A 25001-nucleotide genomic window follows, 5' to 3' on the forward strand; every position below is an offset into this window, starting at 1 on the left:
ATCCTCAAGACATGCCTTAGTAAAATCTAGATTAGACAGGTCCATCTAGAGTTGTCCTGACTTTGCACCAGATCTTGGAAATGTAAATGCCCACCTGTTAAATTGCCAGCATCCCCTAAAATCTCTGATTATTTTCTTATAAAGGTGACCTGCCCATACCTGGGCACTCTTTTTTCACCTATGTCTTTCTCCACTCCTAGAAATGACAACAACAAAGACAAACAGTGTTCTAATAACTGTCACATGGCAACCCAACCTCTGGTGATATGAGCATATGTTCAGGTAAGCAGGGCTGAATAACACTGGCGATATATAACACCTGTGAGGCAACAAAGGTATTTACTGTTGAAAAACTGATCTCACACATACAAATTTGAAATCTGTACAAATTCAGCCTTCCTTTCCTGCTATTTAAAGATCACTTGCAGAAGCCATTCTATTCCATGTAATACAGCAGCACCTGATGATATTAATCATGCCATTCCACAGATTGGAAATAAGAATTATGCCACTTTTCTTGAGAAAATTAAATTTTTGACATTTGAAATAATATATTTACCAAGGTAGCTGGAGAAAAGCTGTCACTGAAGCTATTTTCTGTCTGTTAAAAGGCACGCTTTAGTGTAAAAAATTGGTTTTGTCTCCAGCGCCACAAAAGCGTGGCCAACATTGATTCTATTTAACATTTTATCAACTGAACTGGAGAAGAGATATTACCTCTTTGAGTACCAGCCAAAGGTCGTGTAGCGAATGCTGACCTCTGTCAAACGTTACACATTGTACAGGAAGGATGACAATTATTGTTCTGCTGTATTTTGCCAGACACCAGGGGTCATAGGAATGGAATGGTTATGTTGTCCCATAGCAATAATTCAAAGCTTGTTTGCCTGTACTGTGTGCAAAGCTGCTAAGGTCAAATGTAGCTGCTGTGTTCCAGCTATGGCTAAAAATGGTAAAGTTTTGGGGCAGCTGATTTGTTTGGCTGGCGATTTTCTTTTAGAAAAAAACATTGTTAATTTAGCAAGGTGGGAGCCTCTAACACACAGGGCAAATTGTGTTACAAAACCTTGGTAAACAACGTTGTAATAATAAGCTTCCTCAAATCACAGCTATGTTACAGTGATCACATAGGGTTGAATTATTTTCTTTCTTACGCATGTCCCTGTGGTCTCCTAAACATGTACTGCTGGTTATGACTTTGTAATTCCATGTAGAATGGGACACTCTATGGCAGGCATTGTGCAGCTCACCAAAATCACTGGTGTGACTCCTGGGGTACCCAAACCTCCATTAAAAAAAGAAATAAATTGGCCAAAAGAGCTAATTGCATCAGCATTAATTTAAGGGCTATTTCTTCCCCTGAATTGCTTTAAGGTTCAAAATAGCCTGTCTTTCAAAACTGGAAGACACTTTCTGGTCAATTCTGGTTTTGAAAATAAAAAGTGGTTTGGACTGAGAGGAATGAATATTCAGCACATGCAAGTCTATGAACTTTTTCCAGCTGCATATATATATATATGTATAGTAAGAACTTGAAGTGTAAAAAAAAAAAATTAAAGGTGGAAAAACGTGACATATCCCTAGCTGTACCCAAAAGTCAGTACTGTATATATATATATACAGTACTGACTTTTGGGTACAGCTAGGGATATGTCACTTTTTTCCACCTTTAGATTTTTTTTACACTTCAAGTTCTTACTATCCTGAATACGTTAAGAAACTTGAAGATTTTTTATCAAATCTTCAAAAGCTACCTCATGAATTGCCATCCTTTCCTATCTCCACCAGCAAACCTCAGCAGATTAAGATATTTAAAGTATTTTTGGAATAACAGGAATTGCTATTATACTGTCCTGCTACGTATGTGTTAAGGATGAGGAGCTTCTGAGAAAGACAGGTGGCAACCCTGGTTCAGCACAAATAGGGTTGAAAATCCAGGGTTTCAAATTCAGGCATATAAGAGTTGAACACTCAAAGCCCTGGGCCTCGGTAGGACTAGTTAATTCTCAGTGGGACATTTCACCATATAGAGACATTCTGCCTCAGCTGGTGAACAAGATTTTGGCAAAAATACTTCATATCTTTAGATAACACTAGAAGCATATGTTCTTGTATGGGCCTGAAAACCATTCTAGCTTGGGGCAGCATACACCAAAGTCTTGCGTTATTCATTGTCACTGGATTGCTCATTAGACTTTGTCCCAATATTTGGCCAAGATACTCAAACACAAGAAGCTCTGGCACATCAGATAATTGAGCAGTTATGCTTTGGAGAAGCTCCAGGAACTTGGAGGTGGATAAATAGTCACTCCAACATGCAAAAGACCTCAACACATGATGTAAAAGGGGGAGGGGGAAGAGAATAAAAATACATAGTAAATGACATATGTCAAGAAGAATATGTTCTGAACTAGCTGGAAGAGAAAAGCAGAATCCGTTATCTGAAGCCCTCTGCTGTTTTTAAAGTAACTTAATTACCACTTGGGAAGAGGGAAGTATAAAAAGAAAAATGCAAGCCTTTTGTAGTCCAATGTATTTTCTCGTGTCCCCGTGTCCAAAATAATGGGCCACTATGAGATAAATGCATTTTAATTAAGGTGACTTTTTATTCTGTATCAGCAGTGAGATCATAAAGAAGGCGTGAACATGTTTTTTTTTAAAAAAAGGGAAGTATAATTTAAATATATACTACGATGGTTTATCAATAAACCCCACAGAATACAAGATGAGATTCAGTAGCGTTAAGCTGTAAACATTGACCAGCAAATTAAAGTTATAAAATATGTACAAACTACACAACCACTCATGATTATTGAACCATGCATGTCCTTGCCAGCTAAGCTGTCAGTAAATATTTTATCAGACACACACATTTTAGCTGGTGCAATTAAAGTTTTAAAAACACTTAATCAACACACTGTTACATCTGGCTGGAAAGCAAAACTAACACCAATTATCATTTTAAGATACAGTATGCAATGGATGACACAACCCCTAGTGGAGCTGGTGTCAGAAAATCACACTGCTCCATGGCTTGTCAGTTCAGTGAAGGAGGAAAAAAGAAAAGAAAATGGACTGCTTTGCTAATTAAAATGACAATGACTGATGTAGTTTCCATTATTTACTCCTGAAACTGAATTTCCAAATACTGTGTCTATCTTTTCCCCACTAAGTGTAGCCGCTATAGGACACAGAGAACTCTCAGGTTAATCGATGCTCAAATGTCAGAGAATCAGTTAGGATGTGGAGAAATTGGTTTTGTTCGTATAAAACCAAATTTCACATTTTCAAATTAACACACAAAGTGAAATTCAAATACTGTATCCTTTCAAATTAGTTTTTTTCCCTTCCAAATTTTGCAATGGAGATCTGTAATTTTTTCAAAATGTACAAAGATGTGGTTATAACAGGTAAGCAGATTTTTAAAAAATGTTGACAGACAACATTCAAATGCACTTTTAAAATAAAAGTGGTGTATTTTAGATAAATGCATGAAGAAGGATAGACTAAAATAAATGTAGGTTTTTGTGTAAGAAATAAAACAACACTCGAGGGAGATTGAAGAAATGAGGAACTGAAATTGACAGACATCTTAATTTGTATGAATTCAGAATATAATGACATATACCACAGGCTCTTATCCTATGGCCCACGGACCTATGGGGGCCTTGATGGCCTCATGGGGGGTTCTACAAGGGCCTGAAGAAATGTTATGATATTTTGCAGTCTTGATTCCTCAACAGGGTCTGCTTGAGCCCTGTAGCCCAGGGGTCCCCAAACTTGGGCCTCCAGATGTTCTTGGACTAAAACTCCTAGAAGCCTTCAACACCACTTCTGCTGGCCAGAATTTCTGGAAGTCCAAGAACATCTGGAGGCCCAAGGTTGGGGACCCCTGCTGTAGCCCATTTGTTACTAGATGTCCAAGGGCTATAGCATCTGACACGGTCCTTGTTTACCTGGGCGACGACTGATCTGGTGTGGATTTCTGTTTATTTCCTCTCATCATAATTGATGGTTGGTGAGCACAGCTGGTCTGGCTTCTCAGCTTCTCACCTGTCTGGCTTGGGAGACCCTTCAGGGAGCAATGCTACTGCCAGCATAGCTCTCAAACTCACTGAAGCACACAAGCCCCTCTGCCTCAACAATGCCTGTGCCCATGAAGGAGGAGATGGTGATGATGATTTATATTTAAATATCTATATTAAATTTAGATGGAATCATTCTGGTAAAACATTCTAATAAGAGTGCGTGCATTAACAGATTAACTTATTTCTCCCTTTTCACCAAATGTAAAGACCCTTCATGAGAAACTTTTTATTTTTATTCATGCATTTTAGGATTTTAAATCTTGACTTAAGTCTTTGTGGTCCATGGCAACAAAAGATATTTAAAGGGAGTCCATGGTAAAGAAAAGGTTAAGAATGGCTGAGATGTGTCTTAAATCTATTTGTTTTAAAAATAGCTTTCTAAGCTTTGCCACAAAACCTGTTTTTGACAGTACCACTGGTGAGGGTAGGTTAATCTGAATAAGTTTTCACTGAGGTGGCCCTGTTAGTCTATTTCAGCAGCTATGAGAAAAATAAAAGCAGAAGGTAGTGACACCTCAAAGACTAACAGATTTATTGGTAACTTTATCAGAGAAAGTGGACATCATCTATAAAAATTTGCTTTGAAATAAATATGTTTTTCTTAAAGGTGCTACTACCTTTTGTTTTGCAACAGGAATGCTGTTCTGCCTTTATATCTGGACTGGCTTGGGAAGTGGATTACAATTAAGATGATAATTTTAGATTGTAAAGTTTATTCTCTGCCATTTGTCTGACATAAGTGGGGCATTTTGGCTTGTTTTTAGTCTTTTGAAATTGTTTTTGACAAAATGTCCCTTACGTTTGCAGGACGGGATGAGATATGGATGGAAAGAGCTTGATAACATTTCTTTAATATGAAAGAACATGCAGGAACTTGACATGAAACACTCAAATTCAAGGGACATCCTCCAAATAAATATGGAAAATACAGGAATCAAGTGTCAGTGAGATCCATGTGTTGCTATTCTAAGCAGCAGAAAGAGAGGTTAAGTTTGTGAAATAATTCATTGTGATTTATGCATACAGCTTCACCAATCTCTCCAGTGCTCAGTATTTTTTGTCTTATCTGCTTCTAAAATAGAGGGGGGGGGCTCTATCTTGGACATATTTCATGCTATTTGCCATTTTGATATTTATGGATATTTAACTTGAAAAAATGTTTAAAAGGAGTGGTTGTTTGCGCAATCATTTGCCTGATTATGGATCCAAACGAACAGAGAGAAAAAGAGGTCCTAGAATTATAGAATTTTAAAGAGACCTGGATGTTATTTTGTTCAACATCTCTACTTTTGGCAGAGATCTAGCAATGAGGATGGACCAACGAGGGCTTTATCTTCGGGCACTAACATTCAATGGGTGCTGAGATTTAGAGATGAGTCTGCTAGAGAATGTTATGAAAACAAATGGCAACACCTCCAGGTCCTATTCACTAGGGATTTGCCATTTGTCGTTTTGGGACTTCCCGAATTTTCCACAAATTAATTCCCGAGGCAGAATTCTGGGATTTCCAGCCCACCGACATTTCACTCATCTGGAGACCAGGGCCTGCCTTGGAGAGTGCATGGCCTAGCCCCGGCCTTCATGCCTATTGGTAACACACACACACACACCACACACACACACACATACACACACACACACACACACAGAGAGAGAGAGAGAGAGAGAGAGAGAGAGAGAGAGAGAGAGAGGAAGTTGCCATGTCACTCCCTCAGAGCAGTAAGTTGTGCGCGAGGTGCCCTCTATAGAGCCTAATTGACAATGAGACTACAACTGCCAGGAGACACCATACAAGCAGGGGTAGGCAATTAATTTTTATAGGGGGGGGCACATGAAAAATCTGAACTGTGTTTGGGGGCCGAACCAACTTTACTTAAAAATAAAATGAAACAGTGATGTTATGATTGGTTGTATTTTAAACTTGTCAATTTTCACAAAGACTAAAGAGGGTTTTTGTGGTATGTTAAAGATAAGCAACTGATCAACTTTAGAGAAAAAGCTATAAATGTTTAAAACTGTCCACGGGCGGTTTGCGGGCTGTATGTGGCCCTCGGGCCGCACTTTGCCCAGGTCTGCCATGCAGCTTTCTTTTCTGTAGATTACCAGCAGGAAGCAAGGCTGGAGCTAGGCCGTGCGTACCACCTCTGAGATGAGTGAATATATGCATCTCTAGGTGTGGGTCTGTGGGGCTAGAACTCCCAGAATGCATCCTGAGGAATTCCTGGAAAAGTTGGAACGATGGAGTCCAAAATATATGAGCAGCACACCCTTTCTATACCCTTTTCCTTTTTCCCCTTTTCTTTTTCAAGAATAAACTTTCCTCCAAACCCTCCCCCCAACCAGGGTGGGAAGCATCACATTCTCCCATTCCTTTTACTTAGGGAAGCTCATGGCCATACCTCAGGTTGCTGTGATTGGGAAACAGGGCTGGTTGCTTCAGGTGTCAAAATTGCTAGGTGTGGCTTTGCTAGCAAGCCCCAACATGTAATCAGAGCACCTATGGCAACTGTAGACATACAGTAACAGATATGGGGGTGCATCATGTCCAATATCCATCCCAAAACCTGGGCAGCCCTTTCTGAAAGGGTCGTAATGCAAAAATTTGTCAGATTCCTTACTACATTTTCTCAGAAGTGTTTTTCAAACCAGGTTGTGAGACATATTTTGTTCCCATTATTGCATAGTTTCTTAATGCATATACTTTCCCCAACGTGTGCATTTTAAAACATTTTTTTGTAAAATGTGCAATTTTATCCATGCCCCACTGATTAAAATATGTCTGTGCTGTTTTGATTTCCTTCAAATGATGAGTAACCGAAAGAAACATGCACATTTATTAATAAAATTTCAGAATATCATTTGGAAAATATTGTGGTTTTTCTAAAACTGCTAAGGGGCACATGTCTTACCTGTACATGCAATCATTTCTATATGTGAAGTGAGTAATCTACTAAAGCACGGGTCTCCAAACCAACCCTTCAATTAAACAGACCAAGACACCGATCTCACACAGAAGACAATAGTGGGTGAATCATATATACCAGGCATGGGTGAATTTTCTATTCTTCCCCTCTTATGACTGGGCACTCTGTTTTATTGCAAAACCTCATCTCTTCATGGCTACCATGATTAGATGATGCTTTCTTTCACCCATTGCCACCTATGCCCACAGCCTGGCTAGGGCTTCCACAACCAGACAGTGGTACCTCGACTTACGAATGTCTCCACTTGCAAACGTTTCAAGTTACGAATGGCTCCGTTTGTAAAATATTGCTTCGACTTGTGAACGGAGCCTTGACTTACGAAGGAAAAAAAATCCTGCTCTTTTTTTGACCTAAGTTCATTTTAGGTCAAAAGAAGAAGAAAAAAAAATCTCCCCCCAGTGGTAGAGTATGGATTAACCGGCTTTGCATTAGTTCCTATGGGAACTAATGCCTCTACTTATGAACAGCACCTCGACATACAAACGAAAAACAGCCTGAACAGATTAAATGGTTTTCAATGCATTCCTATGGGAAATCTTGCCTTGGCTTATGAACTTTTCGGCATACGAATGCCGTTCCAATATGGATTAAGTTTGTAAGTCGAGGTACCACTGTACTGGAAAGACTGGCTTGCTGTTCTCCAGTTGCGGCAGATGCCACAATAAGGAAGTGACTAGCAAATGGCTTTTCAGAATCTGCTAGGCAGTGAAAGGTAACAGGCAAATGTTGTGCCAATGAAATGATCTCATCCCATTGATCATCTTACTTTCGGAAGGTCACTTGGTTCTGTTCCTATTACTTTAAAAACAAAGAGAGAGATTGAGAGAGGGAGGCATGCAACATATTACTTTCATGCTGTTTCCTTAGTTTTTAAACTGTGGCAGTAAACAAGGGAGTTTCGGCAGGTGTGCACTGCATGGCCAGGTAAAATTCTCTGTTTTGTGGAAAGAAACTTTAAAAAGAGGCCTTACCAGGGAAGATTGCAGAACCTCAGCTCCCATACGTTCGTCAGAGAAGCTGCCTTTTTCTAGGAGTGGAAGTAAAGAATGCTCTGCTACGTTATTAATATTTTTAAAAATAAATAACAGGGCACCATCTTTATATGTGCTTTTCATTTACTGCATTTGAAAAGATGTCTCAAGTTAAATGCATCTCCACTTACTTTATGGTGCATTTTGTTTTATGCTAAGATGAAGCCAAAAAAGGCTGTATTAATGAAGATGGTTTAATGCCTATGCATTATTATAATGGACTCCTTTGTTCTACACTTTCTCTGTGTGTCATAGACTAAGTCATTAATCAATGGGGGCTGAGAAATAATTGTCTAGTTTTTTTACAATCATCCATTGTTGAAACATTTGGAATTTTAAGATAAAGATGTACTGTCTGCTCTGAAAAAAAGTAGTTTAAGATTACCCTTCATGGAAGTGTGGGCATATTGTTAGAAATGAAAAGCAGATGACCTGGTTTTAATGTGTTTTAGAGCACTGTTGTTCAATTGCCTATTCAAATTGCACTAGAAAAGTCGACTTCATTAATGTCATGAAATAATGATTTTGTGTGTTATTTTATTGTACTGGCAGAGTAATTAAATGGAATAGCATCATAGAATTATGTAGTGTTTAAATATAGAAGGATAAGACCTCTTCTTTGCTGTCAATAATAATGGTGATGATAACAGCAGCAGCAGCAACCACGGCAGCAGCAGCAGTAACAAGAATGAGAACAATAAGACGGATGATAATAATAATTTTTTGACCATTCCCAGTCTAATCCAAGAGATGGTGAACCATACTATGCCAACTGACAACAACGATTTCAGGTGGGGCTAATTCTGTATAGGACTGGAGGTTTCCTTTTATTTTTCAACAGCCATGTCGGGCCTATGCAAGCCAAAAGCATGAAGACTGAATGAATGATTGCAGTACAGCTGGGAACATAGGGTTACAGAAAACCATTTTAATCACCAGCTAAGGATGCTTCCCTGACAGTTTGAATATTGATAATCAAAAGTTACTAAAAACTGGGCTTTATATAGAGAAGCCAGAAATGACTCAGAATCTTCCTGGAGAAGGGTTCCCCCCAATGTCACAAAATTTCTGCTAAGCTGTCCGGTCTCAGTTCCCATTTGTGGATACATAGCCCTTTTCTGTTTGTTTTTAAGTCACAATTGCCCAGTCAATTGTTGTTTTTTGGCATAGCAAACATGTAATCTACTCCAGACCCTCCTCCTATACAACTGAGACATGCATTTCCTGCTATTTTGTGGAATTCCATTCATGATGTCCCAGCTGCCAAGCAAGGGAGAGGGACTCGTATGGACCATATGAAGCCATCCAGATTTATGTTGTCCATATGGTCTGACGACCACATGCAAAGGAGATCAGACATGATGGCTCTCCCCTTCGTCTAATTTGGCTCCATCCTCATGCTTAGTAAATTGCACCAGAATAAACATAAACCATGATCCCCAGCCATGGTTTGACTACCCTGTGATTGCCTTGGGGGAGAAGCAATCATGAGGGGCCATGTTTGCCACAGAGGTCCCCACATGTCCAAGCTGCTGCCTTTTTCACAATCATTCTCCTGTACTGCCAGCCTCAGACCAGTCTTCCGTTAACTCTCAGGCCTTGTCTTATGCCCACATTATTAACATTAAAAATAACTTGTTGCAAGTAACTTGGTCATTTAATCCCTGCTAGGAAGGCATGAACAAAATGGTGATACACTCAGCTTTAACGCTGGAGTTGCTGTGTCATGCTACCATTTGTAGTTACGAATTGAAAGCGAAACAGGGCAAACTCTGTTGTCTTCTATCCATCCTGTGCCACCTCCCATTTCAAAATGTCCTGACTGCTTTCAGAAAAGGTTATTTTGTGTGTCGCACACCATGGAAAGAAGAATAAAATTAAGGGCAAGTTCTTAGGCATTTATTATTGTTGACACAACTTGAATTTTAAAGATAAAGATATACGGTGTGCTGGGGGCGTTGGCAGGTTCAGCATTGTGGGTTAACACTACCTTTTATGAAAAGGTGTTCCCATTGTTTGAAATGCAAAGCAAATGACCCGGTGTTAATCTATTTTCCAGCATTATTCAGCTGCCTGTAAAAACTGCGATAGAGAGAAAATAGATTCTATTAATTTTGTTATAATGTGGGTTTTTAGTTGATTCAACTTACACATTAGCAGCGAGGAGACGAGCTTAAACTTTTTGCACAATTCTGAAAAGCAAAGCGTTTTAAATAATATCTGAATGTTTTAAGAAAGTTAAGCATATGAAGGGGGGGAATCTGGAAAGCCAATTTGAATCAGTAGCAGAAATTCAGCTCCTCTCTTCTCGATTTTTCAGGTAATAATAAATTATCTTGTCATTCGAAGTCAGATAGCTATTTGCATATAACCTCCTAAAGATGACACGCTTCCTCACAAAAAGAGTACACCTGTATCTGTCCTAAACCAGTGCCTGAGAATGGAGTAGATGAAGGTGAATAAATTTAATTTTCATCCAGGCAAGTCAAAAGGAAGACCAAAGAATTAGGATTCAGCCTGTTTTGGTGAGGGTTACACTCCCACTAAAAATGAAGCTTGAGTACACTTTTGGATTTCTCTCTAAACTTGGCTGCCTGGGTCTTCACTGTGACTAGAAGTATATTTTTACATTTAAAATTAGTCCATCAGCTGTACCTCTTCCTTGAGATCCTGATGTGTTTTCAGTGACACACGTTTTGGTTTCCTCAGATTTACTATGCACCCCATGTAGGCTGCTTCTGAAGATGGCTTAGAAATGTCAGCAGGTGCAAAATGCTGTGGTCAGACTAGCTGCAGCATTATCAGGGCTGATTGCCAGGATCATGTGCTCCCCGTTACAACAGCTTTCTCGGCTGCTGGTTTGTTATGGGCCCTATCTAAAGCACCAGCCTTGAAAGCTATTTACAGTTCAGGTCCAGAACAGCTTAAATGAGCAGCCCGAGTGTATTAAGATCCTCAAGGCAGTTGCTTTCTCTCAGCCTCACCACTTTCACAAAGCCCTTTAGTGGGACTTAAGGAGAGGGCTTTTTCTGTGGCTGCTCCCAGACTTTGGAACTCTCTTCCTCATGAAGTGTTGCTGCTGCTGTCTTCCCTCTTTTCTTTCCACCATCACCTGGAAACCTACGTCTTTAGAGAAACTATTGGGGAGTCAGCAGGGGATGCCTTTTAAAATTAGGATTTGTAGTTTTAAAATAATATCTTTAAAATATTTGTGTATTGTAGTTTCAAATTTTAAGTGGTATGCGTTCGATTATTGTGGATTTTAAATGTTTTTGTACATTACCTTCAGTCCCCAGTGGGAGAGAAAGACAAGATAAAAGTGGAATGAATGAATGAATGAATGAATGAATGAATGAATGAATGAATGAACACCAATTTGCATAAAAAACTGATTGTTACAAGCTCGTGGAGCAAAACAAAATTTTTTCCTCTACACTTTATCATCTCAACACCCAGATGAGTATGGATTGGCAACATGAACCATAGCTCAATGGAAAATTTGAATCATAGGGTAATCCTCCTTCTGCATTTAGCAAGGACAACTTTCCCCATAACTTTTCTGTAGGTGGCAAATGAAGTACCATATTTCTCTGTCATATTAAACTGTGATTCTCCTGATGTTGTCTAGGTAAGTCAAACCCCCCCCCCTTATGTTTATCTGTCTCTTTCGCTACTGTTAACACCAAGGAAATGAGTTGTTAAAACACTTAAGATAACAAAAACAAAAGGAAGAATTTTAAAGAGAATGAAGCCGTACAAGATCCAGGCAATCATCAAAGTTGTGAAAGTGAATATGTTTTTTTCCCCAAAAATAAATGCTCATTTTTCAAGACAAAAAGTTGACAACTCTCTTCGTATAATTCGAGAAGTGCCAGCCTCATAGACATTGCCTGGGTTTAAGTGAGATTGAACAAAAGCAGTAAGTGAGGCAAGTTTCTGGAGAATGTATAAACATGGGTAGAAGAGTAAATAGAGGAGGCAGTAACAATAACTCTAGCAAAAACCAACTAACCAAACAAAAAACGGCAAACTAATGCCATTGAAGACTGCAACTTGGAAGTGTTCAACTAAAATTATCAGTAAATTTAATTCTATTAATGAATCTCTTAACTGAAATCAAGGTTTTCTTTACTAGAACAACAATTAATTTAACATAGCAGAGGTAGAAACATTGGCACAAAATGTTGCAGTGAGTAATTCCTTTGCTTATATTTTATACATTTGATCTTTGCAGGCAAATAACACCTTAACTATGACACCAATGGTTTTTTTAAATATATGGTAACTGCCAGCCAGTATTAACTGTATGTTATTAAGATCATACCTGGGGAATGAAAGCATAACACCCCCCCCTTCTCTGAGTGTTGCAGTGCCACCTACAATCCCTTCTCAACCATGTGTGGCATTTGGTTTTTAAGAACAATACATCATGTTTGCAAATCTAATTGGCCATCATCCTATAGGTCAGTGATGGGGAACCTATGGCAAATGTGCCACAGCTGGCATGCAGAGCCTTCTGTGTGGGCACATGAGCCATAAGTCACCATCGAGAAATACTTACCCATCCTCCAGTTCTGGATTTTGGCACTCCCCTCTGCTGGTGCCATAGTCCAGCAAAGGGGTGCAATGGTGGCCATTACTGGTCTAGCCTGACGGGGGATTGGAGGACCAGTAAGTATTTCTCTGTTAATGCCACCCCTAGGGAAAAAAACCAAGCATTTAGCCCTTGCAGTGAAGGAGCAGTTTTTTTTCCTAAACTAAAACCTCAGTAAAAGGTAAAGGTTCCCCTTGACAATTTTTTGTCCAGTCGTGTCCGACACTAGGGGGTGGTGCTCATCTCGATTTCCAACCCATAGAGCTAGTGTTTGTCCGCAGACAATCCTCCGTGGTCACATAGCCAGCATGACTAGACACGGAACGCCCTTTACCTTCCCACCGAGGTGGTACCTATTTATCTACTCGCATTTTCGCATTTTGCATGCTTTCGAACCGCTAGGTTGGCGGGAGCTTGGTCAAGCTCCCTCCATTGCGTGGATTCGATCTTACGACTGCAGGTCTTCTGACCTTGCAGCACAGAGGCTTCAGCAGTTTAACCTGCAGCGCCACCACATCCCTTAAAACCTCAGTATTCCGGTTTAATTACAGTGTTGGCACCTTGAAATAAATAAGTTGGTTTTGTGTTGCAGTTTGGGCACTCAGGCTCAAAAAGGTTCATCACCACTGCTACAGGTCATCTATGTGGCGTATGTGCAATCATGTAAACTGGAGCAATGAATGGATACTACTTAGTGAGTTGCTGTTTGTATCTCTCATAACCCAGCTACTATGTGGTTGGTGCACAACAATGAGTACCAGCAGTGACTTGTAAGGGAATGGCAATTTGTTGCTGCGGTTTAGGCCATTGTATTTACACAAGTGTAAAATAGCCCATGGAATTCTGGCCATTATTGAACCTCATCCACTTGGAGGGGGCATTAGAGTTCACCAGAGTTATGTTTTGTTGCAGATTTCAAACAAAACTACCTTTCCAAGGTAGGCATACTGTGGCATTGTGCCTTGAAGAGTTATTAATAATCTCCTCGTGTTTTAATCACTTGCTCCGTTCATCCCCCTAAACAGGAACAAAAAGTATCTCCACAGACTTATTCTCTTATGACATAAGGGTGCATTTTTCCTCTATGCAATGTAATATATTGAAATGTCTTTTTTAAATAAATGTTTCTTGCCATTTTCACAGAAATTATGATGCCAAGAAGCAGATGTGATGAATTCTGGTTTTCAGTATGATGGGCCCATTCAGATATGACATGAGAATTGTCAGTATGTTCAGAAAAACACAAAAGTCATGTAAATGTAACTCAGCATGCAATGGCACTGGGAAATATCTTGTAATTTGCTCCAGAATTGGCATGGCTGAATTTGAAGTTTTGCGTGATCACACAACATAAAGGTCAATGTGAGCCTGTCCTTCCTAGCTTCCTGTCTGGATTTTTTTTTCCTCCCTTGCTACTGGGGCCTTCTACTTCTTTCTAACTGCAACTATTTCAAATAGTGTTTTGCCTGTGTGAGCATTTTCTTCATTCTACAAAAGGACAGTGCGGAAGACTTTGGGTGGTTTTCTTGTGATGTAGTAATAGATTAGAACAGCAGGAAAATTTACCTCTATGTGTTTTCTCCTCAGTTGCCATGAAGTGTGTGTTTTTTTTAAAACAAACTTGAATTTAGCACCAGCTCATCTAGTCACTGCATTGGTACATTGGTTTAGCACTAGATCACCCACAAACAAACAAACAAACAAAAAAGTATTAAAATGGATATAAAATTGAAACAACTCCAATAATGTCCAATAGACTACAGTGGTGCCTCGCTTAACGAGTGCACCGTAGAACGATGAAATCGCATAGCAAAGAGGTTTTAGCGATCGCAAATGTGATCGCATACCGATGGCCCCTATGGGTAAAACTCGCTTTGTGATGATCGGTAAGCGTTTCACTTACTGATCTTCGCAAAGCGATGCCCGACGATCAGCTGTTCGGCAGTTCCAAAATGGCTGCCGGAAGCCCTGAAATGGCCACGCGCAGCGTTTTTGCGCCCTCCCCTCGCTTACCGAGGGCGCGAAAATGGCTGCGGGCTATGGGACAACTTTGCTGAATGGTGAGTTTTGGAGCCTATTGGAACGCATTAAACTAAGTTTAATGAGTTCCAATGGCTTTCCCCATTCCATTCAGCAATGTTTCGCCATAGCGAGGCACCACTGTACAGTGTTTCCATGGTCGTTGTAGATATTTGCATGTGTATGCAGAAGTTTGGAAAACTGCTGTCATGCACCCCTTTAAACCACTGTTTCACAACCTTTTATGAGTCATGACCTCCTTTGATACTAGCTAAGTAACCTCCTACTCCTGCCATATTTGCATAAAAAGGATTTCTAATAGGGTAACGTCATCTCTTCTCAGAAAGTAGAAGCTTCTTTCTCCCCCAAAGGGCCTGTCTCTCATGCATATACATAAACACTAACTTTTATATCCTGCTCTGAAAGGTCAAGGAAGAAATTATTTAATAAGAGCCACAACACATATATGGTGACTTGCAACACCTCCCTCCAGAAAACACTTTGCAACCCCCTTGGGGTTTTCATGCCCCCCCCCCCAGGATGGAAAACACTGCTTTAAACAGCTTCGGTGGCTTGATGGCAAACACAAATGGAGAGATAGGGATTAGCAGGAGGTTTCCACAGTAGGCGGAACACCTACTCCCATCAAAATCTACCTGTATCACCCACTCTAGTCAGGAGGTGAGGCTGAGGAGCCTGATGCCGAGGGAGGTCTGGAAGGAAAAAAAAACAACGAGAAACCAAACCTTCTCAGCGGTTGCTCCTCACCTCTGGAATAATCTTCCTCCTGAGATTCGGGCGGCCCCCTCACTGGGCATTTTTAAAAGCCAATTGAAAACCTGGCTGTTTAGGCAGGCCTTCCCTCCAGTTGCTCTTTGATTTATTTCTTTTTTATTTTTTCCACCTTGAATAATTTGATTATTGATGTTTATAACGTTGTTATCTTTTATAATGTTTTATTACACATGTTGGAAGCAGTCAATTGACTAGATGGGCGGGGTTATAAATGAAATAAATAAATAAATAGATAAATAGATTAAATAAATAAATAAATAAATAAATAAATAAATAAATAAATAAATAAATAAATAAATAAATAAATAAATAAATAAATGAGGAAGGAAGGAAGGAAGGAAGGAAGGAAGGAAGGAAGGAAGGAAGGAAGGAAGGAAGGAAGGAAGGAAGGAAGGAAGGAAGGAAGGAAGGAAGGAAGGAAAAGAAGGGTGGCTGTGAGTACAGATCGAACCTCATCAGATTGAGGAGCCAGTCTGGACGCTTGCACTGAAACAACCCAGGGTCTTTGTGTGGTCACCTAAACTGAATGCAGTTGCAAAAGAGTTGGTGAATCATGCCATTGCATAGTGACCTGGCTTCATAATGTAGTTCGCCTCAGAATTTAATCACAACCCTTATCCCACTGCTGATTGTCAATACTGCTGAATGACATTCTCTGGGGGTGGCGGAGGAGACAAGTGGTGTCAAACAATGCCCCAGAACTCACTAAACACATGTTTTTAAAATATATGGATGAGGATTATGAATGTAATAACAGGCCCACAGACTGCACGTCTTGTGCTTTGTGGTCTTCTGTTTACAATTCTGTCGTCATTCGCTTGGTCTTCTCTTTCTTTTGTCTATAGCAGGCTTGTCCAACCTGTGGCCCTAGGGCCGCATGCGGCCCAGGTCAACTCGTAATGTGGCCCAGTGCAATTTTTTATTTTTAAAGAAATTCCAAAGTTTCAAGTTACACTGCCAGCGCTTGCGGCCAGAATGTGGCCGGGGCATGTCACAACAGTAGAGGGGGAGAGAGGGAAGGAAGGAAGGAGTGGGAGGGGAGGGGACAGGGGGGCTGCGTGACTGCATTGCACCGTCCCTGTCAATAGGCGGACCCCCTCCCGGCCCCATAAAGCCACCGGAGTCGAAGCTGGCAGCCTCTGCTGTATGAGATCACAGCTGCCGGTAAGCGTGCTTGGAGCGGGGCTGCGGAGGACGGCTAGGGCTGCCCCCCATGCGGCCCAAACCAAATTTATGTGCGGCCCAAACCAAATTTTCATCTTCTAATGTGGCCCAGGGAAGGTGAAAGGTTGGACACCCCTGGTCTATAGCATTATCTATCCATCTAATTGACCCATCCATAACCTTTTTTTGGCCATGGACCTTTTAGGAGCTCTTGTTGTGGGCACTTAGCTGATATAAAACTAGTCCCTTTTTTGTTTTTTTAGTTCTGTTTTGTTTTGCAGAAGATAGCATGTTTTATCCTCCCTTGGGAAAAATGTTTGTTAAGCTCACTTATAAAGCAAAGCAAAGCGTGCTGCTTATATACTGCCCCATAGTGCTTCAAGCACTCTCTGGGCGGTTTACAAGTTAATTGTCCAGGCTACACATTGCCCCCCCCTCCAGCGAGCTGGGTACTCATTTTACTGACCTCAGAAGAATAGAAGGCTGAGTGAACCTTGAGCCAGCTACCTGGGATTGAACCCCGGGTCGTGAGCACAGTTTTGGCTGCAGTACAGCAGTTTAACCACTGCGCCACGAAATATATCTACAGTATTTCCCCCTTATTTGTGGATGTGTGTCCTCTAATAGCCCAACAAAAGAGGTTGTGGAGTCACAGTGAACCTCTGCATGACCAGAGCTGAAGCCAACATCCCTGTAAAATTTTCTGTTTCAAGTCTTGAGAGAGATTAAGAAGATGAGAAAGAAAGTTTTGTGTGAAACTCATTATGAGAAAAGCGTTAAAACGGCATGAACATCTCATTGTAGCACACTGCATGAATAGGAAAATTAATGTCCAAACCTTACATGATAACGTGAAAACTGTAACAAGTATATATTTAACTATGATTGGATTCCCCCTCCGCTCTATTAGCAACAAAATATATTTATTATGATGGAAGAACCTATTAGCATTTTTATAATTCTACCCGTTGCGTCTAGCCAATGACATTGGGTCTTCCTAATTTGAGCAATCTTTTATTTAAATTTAACTACCTTTCCCATAGCAAACAACACCATCGACCTTAATGTCATGCAACATTATCTACTCAGTAATTTGCACCAATAGTCTCATTGTGTTCCTTTTAGCGCATTGGCTTATCAGAAGAAGTCAGAGAAGAGGAAAAATCGGCAGCTCTTTGTAAAAAGAAATGGAAGTCATAAAACAAAGATAATATTATTAACAAGTCTGTGAAAGAATTCTGTTTCAGCAGCAATTTAAAAAAAAAGACAGAAAGAAAGATGAGCACAAGCCAGTGAAACAGAAAAATAATAAGAGTCAAGCTAGTCAACTAAAAACTCAAATCTCCTCTTTTTGTTCTTTCTCCTTGACCTCTTTTCTCTCAGCTGTCTTGGCCTCAAAAATGTGCCACTCTGTGCAAATGACTGTTTTGGATCCTTTGCTAATTTCACAAGTTAATGACTGGCGCCCTCATGGTTACCTTCATTAGGTTTGGAGGTAGTTAATGGGAAGGAAAAGAACAGTGAAACTTTACTGGCACACAAATGCTCCCAACCATATGTCACAAACTCTTCTATATGTTTAGCAACTGGAGATGCCTTTTTAGATTGGCGTGTCATAAGCTAGGTGGTACAACCTCAGGTTGTTTACTGATAATATTTTTCGGATGACAATAACTTCTGTGCCATGTTTTCTTCTACAGAGCATCTTCCAGTTTTAATCTCATCAGTTGACAGCACTGAGGGATCAAGATTGTGTCTTGAAATCATATACAAGGGTGCGAGAAGCAGAGCTGTAACTAGCCATTTTGACACCCCAGACTAGAGCCACCTTTCCCACCCAGCCCTCCTTGATGCGAAGACCCACAAAAAAAGTGGAGGACAATGTGGTGCTGACTGAAAAGAAAAATGATGGTTAGGCTTTCGAAATAAAGCAAAAGTAACCCTGAGTGCTCACTGGAAGGACAGATCCTGAAGCTGAGGCTCCAATACTTTGGCTATCTGATAAGTAGAGAAGACTCCTTGGAAAAGACCTTGCTGTTGGGAAAGTGTGAAGGCAAGAGGAGAAGGGGACGACAGAGGACGAGATGGCTGGGCAGTGTCATCGAAGCGACCAACATGAATTTGACCCAACTCCGGGAGGCAGTGGAAGACAGGAAGGCCTGGCGTGCTCTAGTCCATGGGGTCATGAAGAGTCGGACATGACTAAATGACAACAAAACATGTACAGAAAGTACTGATATTTATTTTTCTAACATTCACCCCATGGTTTCACCTCTAACGTTTGGTGCTCTCTAAATCTTGGTGCCCTGGGATGAAGGGCTGGTTATAGCCCTGTATGGAAAAGTCTTTGTGCTTACTAACAAACTGATAGGGTGTTGGGACATGTCCCTGAGTAAGTATGGTAACTATGTGAAGAAGCTGCCTCATAGGAATGCCCTGCATATGTTGTATTACTGTTTGCATTTTGGAGAATAAATAATAATACTACCAAATAGACACAAAGACTTTTTTTTCATATCTCTGTAGAGAAACTGATGGACTTATATATAGGTGAGGGTGAAAGAGACTGTGGGGGTTTGTTACCATAAGGATTTTGCTCTTTTTACCTGCTCTCTCCCACCCTCTACCTCGGAAACCTTCAAAAGGGAGCTTTTGCTGTTGACAGAGGAAACTGGTGAAGCAAGAGAGACTAGGTGCCTGTTACTATCATCATCATCATCATCATCATCATCATCATCATCATCATCATCCTCATCCTCATCCTCATCATCATCTCAGAACTGCAGAGCTGGAAGGGACCCTATGGATCCTCGAGTCCAGCCCCCGTAAAGGAGGCCCAGTGGAAAATTGAACTCGTAACCTCGGACTCCACAACCAGATGCCTAAAACACTGAGCTATACAACTTGCTAAACCATAAGGATGAGGGTCTTTCCATCTCTGTTTCCTCAATCCCCTTGGGGACCCAAGGTTGGGAACCACTGATTTACATAGAGGCTAGCAAAAGGAGAGTTACTATAAGATTAAAGGTACTCCTTTTTTTCTTTCTTTTTTGTTCAGGCTATGGGATCTAAGTACAGTGGGGTCTCTACTTAAGAACTTAATCCGTATTGGAAGATGGTTCTCAAGCTGAAAAGTTCTTATGTTGAATCTGCATTTCCCATAGGAATGCATTGAAAACCATTTAATCCGTATCTGCTCTTTTCCGTCCATAGAAACTACAGTGGAACCTCTATTTAAGAACTTAATCCGTTTTGGAATGGTGTTCTTAAGTTGAAATGTTCTTAAGTTGAAGCAAAATTTCCCATAGGAATGGACTGAAAACCAATTAATCCGTTCTGGCTGTTTTTTTTGTTATGTAGAGGTGCGTTCGTACATTGAAGCATTAGTTCCCATAGGAACTAATGCAAAGCTGGTTAATACGTACTCTACCACTAGGGGGAGAATTTTTTTTTAACCTAAGATGACCTTAAAAAAAGAGCAGGAAAGGTTTTTTTTTTCCTGTTCTTATCTTGGATTTCTGTTCTCAGGTAGAAGCAAAATTTAGCAAATGGAGCTGTTCTTAAGTTGGATTGTTCTTAAGTAGAGACGTTCTTAAGTAGAGACCCCACTGTAAGAAGTGGGTTGATTGTTGCTTGAGAACAGGTTATCTGCAGCAAGTTTGATATAAGCACACGTTATTTTCCCCAGATCAATTAGTGTGAACTGTTTAATGACTTTTAAAACATTAGTTGACTTTTGATAAGGCAAGTATTGACTTACTGGTACATGTTTTTCTAATATTTTGTCTGCCTTGTGATCACAAAATAGCATTGTACGTATTATGAAGTATTTATTTTATGGCTTATCATAAATGATAATGCATTTGTGTGTTTGTTTTTGTGAATCACTTTTGAGCGCAGTGCATTGTGGGAAGTGCAGTATACACATACGTTTAACAGTGATGACAATAGCTGAAATCCATAGTAAGTTGAACTGGAACTAAATAGATGAATCTGGAATCTATCAAGGAGCAGACTCACCAAATCCCCACTGATTCAATGGGTCTACCCAAGTTGCCACTTACTATTGGATTTCAGTCAGTAATACAGATATAGCTGTATAGTCAAAAAATACTTAGACATTCATAGCAAATTTTATGAATTGGGGAAAAAAGGGGGAGTACAGAGGTTGAAACCTTTTCTGAAATTTGGAACCATTTTGTGATACAGTAGAACAACCCACCCACCCCCACAGTATTGGTGATCATTGTTAACCCCCTTAAAAGAAGCTTCAGATACGAAACTATATATCTATGTTTAGCCAGAGAGAATCAATTCAGGGGTCTCCGTTTTCCATTTATTTTGAGTTTCACGGTTTGTGTATCCAAAGCTCAAAAGCTACTGCTAAACTTTGTTATTCATGAGACAACTATTTTCCAAATCCCATGTTAGGCTCTTGCAGTAAAAATAACAGAGGCTTCCAGAGAACCTTAAAAATGAACGAATTCATCCTGGCATAAGCAGTCTTTAGCAAACCATCCCATTCATCACTTGAAAAATTCATCAGATGTTTTCCCAAGAAAGGAGCCAAGAAACCCCCACCCCAATCTACCATATACCCACTTCAGAGAGGGATTTGTTTTTAATTTTTGCACAAAAAGAGGAAATTCTGCAATTCCAGAAAAAAACACCCCTATCCTTTAGAAGAACCTGAACAAAGTGAATACATTTAAGGCAGAACAAGACGGTCCCATCGGGAACTGCTTTGGTTGGTATTTTATCCATTTACACAGACTAGGATTATAATACTTAAGTCTTGAAGTATGATAATGCAAACCTTGGCAAAGTGTGCATTAGCTTCTTAAATATAAGCTTATAAGAAGATATAATCACCATCTTAAACAAATATGGTCTCCAGTAGGAGAAGTTTTAGCACACAAAGCAGGAAATAAGTTCACGGGACTTTAAATTGACACCCTCTCATTTCTTTTGTCTTGCCTGTTAAGAGCCTGCTATTGTTTCAGAAGCGAATAAGAATATTAAGTAAAAGATTTCTGAAAGGTGGCTGGCAGCACTCTGCCTTTCATTGTTACACTCTAATGTGGTATTTTATGGCTAAACTTGGTTTCGTGTAAGAATGCACACACATACATAAACTTGTATTTTTTATATACAGTATACTAATATATATATAATATATTATATATAAATTATATATACTACTTATACACACACACACACTATATATATGTGTGTGTGTATGTGTATATGTATGTATATATAGTATAAGTAGTATATATAATTTATATATAATATATAATATATATTAGTATATATATAATACACACACACACACACACACACACACAGAGAGATTACTAATCCCATTGGCTGATTCAACAAAAATGGGGACACACAATGCAGAACAAAATTTGTGCTATAAATTATGCTGGCTGCAACAATAGCTCCAGCAAATAATATAATGCCACAGACTAATGCCACATACGTATTAGGTAAGTAATGCCAGCCTGTGGTGTAGTCATCCTTCAGTCTCGAGAGACTATGGTATTGTGCTCTGCATGGAGGACGTGGAACAGCATCTAGTGTGGCTGAGAAGGCCAATTCGAGAGTGACAATCCCTTCCACACTGAAGACAAATCCAATCTGTCCCCTGTCCAGCTCCCTGATTTTGCTTCGACACTGTATGTGAAGCTGGAGTGTCCTCTCCAGAGAACAAAGCCTGGGTAAAATAATATGGAGGACAGACTGTTACCCAAGCAGCAAATCCCCCCTCTCCACATTGCTGAAATAGTCCAGTGGAAAGGCAAGAGCCAATACAACTGGTTCCAGTGTCACAGGAGTTACCAGAACAACACAAACTGCCTCCAGGATTCTGGCTCTGGATTTTGCCTCAAGGTTAACTCCTAAAGCCTTTCCCATCAGTGGATGTAGCCACAAGGCAGTGGAGGTTTGAAATCAGAGTTTTCCTTCTCCTAGATGGGCTGCCTTCCAAGGCTGACGAGCCCCACCTACCCGGCGCCAGCTTGTACTGGATGGAGTTATACTCCCTCTGAAAACACAGATGTGCACTTGAGGTGTATTCCTGGATTTGTCCCTGAGGTGGATGTCCAGGTTTTGGTGGTGGCCAGTTTTGCACAGTTAAAACAAATGCACTGTCTCCACCTGTTCCTGGAGAGATCTGACCAGGCCATGGTTACACATGTCTTAGTTTCATCCTAGCTGGATTACTGTGATGCACTCATACCATCAAGTTCTTTTCCTCTCTCCCATCATCATGGAATCAAACTTCTCCCACATAACCCATTGTCCATTTTCTACATTCTCTAACTCCTCCCTTCTTCCTGACACTTCATGTCCGTTAACCAATTAGCTGTAACACCTTCCTCCGCCCTCAATTCCCATGAAAATCCAGGTGTTTTATCTCTTCTCCAATTAGCTTGGAATGTTGTGTCTTCCACGGGCCTCTTTTTCTGACCTTCAGCTTTATCTCTAACCATGCTGTACTGGTCTTCAGAAAAACACTCTCATAGCACTTAGAAAAACACATTCCAATGTCTCTCAAATCAACTTCACACAGAACCTGTCTTACTCCATCTTACATTTCTCTGGCTACATAGCCCACACTGCTTCATCTCCATCACATGCATAACTGTAAACTGGAGATCAGGAGGGCTCAGGCAGAATTATGCTCCCTGAAAAGGAACAGGATTCCAGTCTCTGTCTTTAGCAGTTGTCCATAAACCATCTGTAGATGGACATGGGGAGAGAAAAAGAGTGACACTGAATAATCTTTCCCACTCTTTGGGCACTGCACATCAGTGTGCGTAAAGCAAACACCAGTAACCCAGAAGGAATGGTAAAGGTGCTGGGATGGGTCTTGATGTGCAAAGTGCGCTGTCTCAGAGCGTTACCAGAAAGAGAGACTTGTAAACCACTACAGTGGGGTCTTGACTTAAGAACGGCTTGAGTTAAGAACATTTTGACTTAAGAACCGCTCTCATAGGAAAATATTGACTTGACTTAAGTACTTAGATTTGAGTTAAGAACTAAAAAAAAACCACTGGGAGGCAGGGAAAGTGCAAAATTTGAACTTTCAGTTAACTGTTGGCCAGTGAAAAGGGTGCCTGTCTGCTTCCTCACTCCTCCCAGCGTTTAGAGAGTGGATTGGGAGACAGTCTTTGGACTGCCTGGTACTGTACTGCCTGGACTGTATTTTCCCTGCTTTCCCTGAACCTTTCTTGACCTAAGAAAAAAAAGAAACAAAATATCCCCCCTCTAGTGGTCGAAGGCGGAATAGCAGCTTCCCATTAGTTTCTATGGACGGAAAAGAGCAGATACGGATCAAATGGTTTTCAATGCATTCCTATGGGAAATGCAGATTTGACCTGAGAACTTTTTGACTTGAGAACCGCCTTCCAATACGGATTAAGTTCTCAAGTCAAGACCCCACTGTACTGGATATTTATAGTAGACATGGGATATTTGTACAGTGGTGCCTCGCTAGACAGTAACCCCGCATGACAGTTTTTTTGCTAGACATTGGCTTTTTGCAATTGCTATAGCGATTCACAAAACAGTGATTCCTATAGGGAATTTTCGCTGGACAATGTTTGGTCCCTGCTTCGCAAACCAATTTTCGCTAGACAACGATTTTGACAGCTCCCAAAACAGGTGTTTTCGGGACCTAAGCTTCGCAAGACAGCGGTTTAAACAGCTGATCGGCGGTTCGCAAAGGAGCTTTCCTATGTCTTTGCTAGACAACGATGATTCTTCCCCATTGGAACACATTAAACAGGTTTCAGTGCATTCCAATGGGGAAATGCTTTTCGCTAGACAATGATTTTGCTAAACAGCGATTCCAGTGGAACGGATTATCATTGTCTAGCGAGGCACCACTGTATTTGTTTCCTGAGGGATATGAATACAAATATTGGCACTACAGGTGTCTGCGAAAACTGAACCCACTGGTCCACTTACGGCTCTTCATGTGGTGAGTCACATAGCAGTCATCTGGAAGTCGCTTGGCTGGCGCTTCCCCACCTCTCCACACAGCCGACCACTCAGAGGCTGAGCGGAGAGGGTTCAGTTTCTGCTGGCATCTGTGGTGCCGATATTTGTATTTGTATCCCTCAGGATACGAATATCCTATGTCTATTTTATACCCTTGGAAAATCCTGGGGGAGGGGGGGTCAGTATAGCTCTGGGAGGGACACCACATGGTTTTATGTTACGTTAGCTAGAATCCTCATGGCTTGTAGAAGGGACACAGCATTCAGTCGCAGTGGCAAATTGCTGCTCATTAATGAGGGGCTGGGTATGATCAGGC

At 40.6% G+C, this 25001-nt stretch overlaps 1 long non-coding RNA gene across 1 annotated transcript in view; it reads left to right on the forward strand.

Annotated features, from left to right (window-relative positions):
- LOC140707969 (uncharacterized) overlaps nucleotides 1–9695 on the forward strand; it is a 29740-nt gene extending 20045 nt beyond the window's left edge. The window contains exons 2-3 of the long non-coding RNA XR_012088094.2: nucleotides 201–282; nucleotides 4896–9695. This is a non-coding gene — a long non-coding RNA (uncharacterized LOC140707969). The remainder of the gene's footprint in view (nucleotides 1–200; nucleotides 283–4895) is intronic.
- The last annotated feature ends 15306 nt before the right edge of the window (nucleotides 9696–25001 follow it).

This window comes from Pogona vitticeps, chromosome 6 (genome assembly GCF_051106095.1).
Source record: "Pogona vitticeps strain Pit_001003342236 chromosome 6, PviZW2.1, whole genome shotgun sequence".
Classification (NCBI taxonomy): Eukaryota; Metazoa; Chordata; class Lepidosauria; order Squamata; family Agamidae; genus Pogona; species Pogona vitticeps.